Source organism: Arachis ipaensis, chromosome B08 (genome assembly GCF_000816755.2).
Source record: "Arachis ipaensis cultivar K30076 chromosome B08, Araip1.1, whole genome shotgun sequence".
NCBI lineage: Eukaryota > Viridiplantae > Streptophyta > Magnoliopsida > Fabales > Fabaceae > Arachis > Arachis ipaensis.
This window is the reverse complement of record NC_029792.2, coordinates 110,231,515-110,235,647: the sequence shown is the minus strand read 5'-3', so window position 1 is coordinate 110,235,647 and position 4,133 is coordinate 110,231,515.

Sequence of the window (4,133 nt, the reverse complement as noted above, 5' to 3'; positions counted from 1 at the left end):
CGTGTTGATATATACATGGGTTGTTCAAGTAACATTCAGGTTGGTTTTTTGTCTCTCTAAGTGTGCTATATTATTTAAGTTTTATACTGGACTTACTTTTGATATAGAGTTTTAGGACGAAGGTGGAAACATGTTGTCTAATAGTGCCTTCTCGAAATCCTTATTTGCTGAAATATTGTGGAATAATAAGGAGTTGCGCATTAAAATAGCTATGATTTGATGTTTTATTGAATGTGTGTTTATTTTTAATTTATGCCTGCAACTATTTTTCTGTAAAATTTGATAAATTTTATTGGTGGAAGTATCTGAATTAAGAGAAAAGTCTACTGAATTTTTGTTAAAATTATTTAAAACATATTTGATTTGTGAGAAAATAAAAATTATATTTGGTGGATAATTCTAATTATAAAAGCAACTCTGCCGAAATAAGAATAAAAAATTTAATAAGTTGTATTGTTGGTTATATTCTAGGTTGTTTGCTGTAAAAAGATTTCAAGTTATCATTTGTGGATGTATGATAGGGATAACGATCAATCGAGGGGAGAGGGGGTTAAAACCTGAGTTCTTTTAGGAGGGTTGATCAGTTTGTTGCATATATCTTCAACATGAAACCATTTAGGTCTCAAGGGGTATCTAGGTGTCCATACTATAAGTGTCAGCTAAATAAATGGTTAGGATCTTCGGATATAACCCTTCACCTTTATCGTAATGGGTTTAAGGATGATAATTGGGTGTGGACTGAATGCGGAGAAGTTGATGAGAAGGGAATTAATCGGTCTGCACTAAATTCCAATAGGTATGAGGGTCAATCAGGGAGGGTTCAGGTGGTTAGAGAACTGAACATAGAAGAGGTGAATTGGGAGGGTAACCAAGAGAGATACAATGAAAGGGTATTTGATACAATCGATGCTAATGATATGAAAGATGTTGAACAAGAGCCTAACTTGGAGGCAAAGAGATTTTATGATTTATTAGAATCTTCCGCACAACCGTTGTTTGAGGGGTGCGTTCACTCGAAATAGTTTGCCTGTGTTAGAATGATGAGTATTAAGTCTAAGTCAAATCACACCCAAGAGTCTTTTGATAAGTGGGTTACCCTTTGTAATGAATTAATATCAGTCCAGACTATTGGTGTCCCCCGAAATCATTATGAGGCAAAGAAGCTAGCTTCAAAATTAAGTCTAAATTCGGTTAAAATCGATTGTTGTTTGAATAGTTGTATGCTATATTATAAGGAGACGTAGACCTCTATATGATATCTTATGTCATACCTAGTCCAAGCAATTCAAAGGCCAAAATTAATGTCTTCTTGCAACTCTTGGTGGATGAATTGAATGAGTTGTGGATTGATGGTGTAGAGATATATGATATTTCAACTAAAACAAACTTCTAAATACATGATGCGTTGATGTAGACCATCAACGACTTTCCTGTATACGACATGTTGTCTGGACAGTTCACTCAGGGCAGAATGTCGTGTCCCATTTATATAGAGGATACAAATTCATTTTAGCTAAAGAATAGGAGTAAGAATTCATAGTTCGATTGTTATTGAAGATTCCTCGAGTTTGATTATCCTATTTGGCGCAACAAAGACTCTTTTAGGAAGAATAAATCTAAACAAGAAGAGGCACCCGTCAGGTTGGGTGGTTTAGAAATGTGGCATCTGGTCAGTAGTATTCTTAGGATCATCAATAATGAGGCAGGGTTGAGACCTTCGGGATATGGCAGAGAGCATACTAAAAAAACGTGTTTAATAATATCATGTACACAGTAATGGACAATAAACGAACCAAGGATAACAATAAGGTTATGTTATACTTGATGGACATTTGGAGGCAGCCAAATCTGAACTTAAAGAGACTTAACAACAACCGGTAGGCTAAACCAAAGGTTGTATTTGCTCCAACGAAGGATTAAAGATAAAATATTTGTAGCTGGATAGGAGATTGAGGTTTTTTGATGGTTACACCTCTAAATTAGGTAGATGTGCAAACATCTCATAGAATAATCTTGTTGGGTTGAAGAGTCATGATTGTCATGTATTTATTGAGTCATTGCTTTTGGTTGTATTTAAAAAACTTCCTACCAATATCTAGAAACCCTTCATAGAAATAAATGAGTTCTTTAGGGAGTTATGTACTACAAAATTTAGGATTGATTATCTCACTGTCATGGAGAAGAATGTTTCCATCATACTTTGTAAGTTGGAGAGAATATTTCCTCCAAGATTTTTTGATGTGATGGAATACTTAGCAATCCACATGCCATACGAAGCATGAGTGTGTCGGCCGGTCCAATTTTGGGTCATTCAAGCGAACCATAAAGAACAGAACTCGGATCGAGGGTATCATCTGTGAAGCATTCCTAACTAAAGAAACATTCGTATTTCACTCTTTCTATTTTGAGTCTCATGTTGAGTCATGGAGAACAAGAGTTGGAAGGAATGATGAGAATGGATAATCCTCGTCAAGTGGACCAATCAATCCAGCTTTGTTTTGGAAGGAGTTGCAATGGATACGGGTAGTGAATATTGATTAGAGAAGAAGAAAATTGATGCCGTATATCTGCATATGTTTTTTAACCGTGACTAGGTTTTACCCTATGTGACATGAGTTTTTCAAGTTTTCATCAATATTTCAATTAGTAAGATAACTTCTTCATCTAATCAAAACTTCAGTAATATGAAATTTTTCTTATTTATGCTATTGCATCCTAGTTTATTCCAAGAAACAAATCCTAATACATCACTTAATGATTTTTCACATTGGTTCAAAGAATACGCCTGAGTGAATCTAATTGGCATAATAGAATGGGAACTTGAACTTGTTGCACTTAGTTAGGACAGAATGAATAAGGACACAAGCTTCCTAATCTATAGTGTTAATGGATATAGGTTTCATTCTTTACAATGGTCAGTGAAAAAGAAAACAGATAACACGAGAGTCTAGTCTGTGGGAATGCAGGAAGTGGCCATTTTGATTGGTATAGTGTGTTGCACAAGGTGTGTGTTTAAATGTAAATGGTATGATCCAAGTCCGCGACTAGGAACACAAAAGTACAAGGACTACAATATCATTGAAGTAAATGTGACCAGGAAATATAGGAATTATGATCCTTTTATTCTACTTTAAAATGCCTGGCAAGTATACTATTTGCCTTTTTCGGAGTCATGCAAGTCTAATTGGGTGGTTGTCCTTAAGACTAAGCCAAGATGCTGTGTTGAGTCTAATGTGATAGAGGATTAAAAATCTCACTAAATTGAAGACCCAACTCTTTTGAAGATGGTGGTTGATACTGGTGATCCGATCACCTTTATGTCAGTTGTTATGAACGATGACATCGTTGATCTTAGGGTTGACGATGAATAGGAAGTTATCTCGAAAGAAGAGAATAAACCAAAAGAAGAAGATGATGAATCCAAATATGGGTAACCTAAGTATAGTTTAACTACCTTATTATATGTTCAAACTTTAATTAGGTTATTATATAATTACATTGCACGCTAGCAACATAACTATTTTTCATTCTTGTTTCAGGTAGACATGACAACAGGCAGAGGTGGCCTGAGTTGGCCTCGTGGTCAGGGTAGAGAGAGGGCGACTATTGGTACCCATGAAATTTCTTAGTCATTGCTTTCTATTTCGACTATCCCTGGATCGTCATAGGAGCTAGGACAGACACCGATACCACCACCTAGATTGTCGTCTCAATAGGACCGGGAGATGACAACGATGATGACTATCAGGATCCATAGTGATTAAATTTTTTTTGCTTTATTTTACATTATTTTATTTCTTTGAATTTTTATTCTGTACGTTTGATATTTCACAATACATAGTTGACTATTTTTATTAAAATTACTACTTGATTTTTTTATTATTTTGTATTTGGTTCTAACAATTTAGCACATTAATTGCATATTTTTGGAGAATTTAGGATTGTTGATGCTATTGTTGATGTTCTTATGTGTGAAAGGGCAATATATTTTTGTGTTGTTAGATATGTCTTTTAAATGAATTAATTTTAATGTTGTTTTTAAAGCTAATCTAAATACGATCAAATCAATTTATAATAAGATTAATTCATAAATAAAAAATATTTTTGTGAATTATTACATGGTAATATGATGA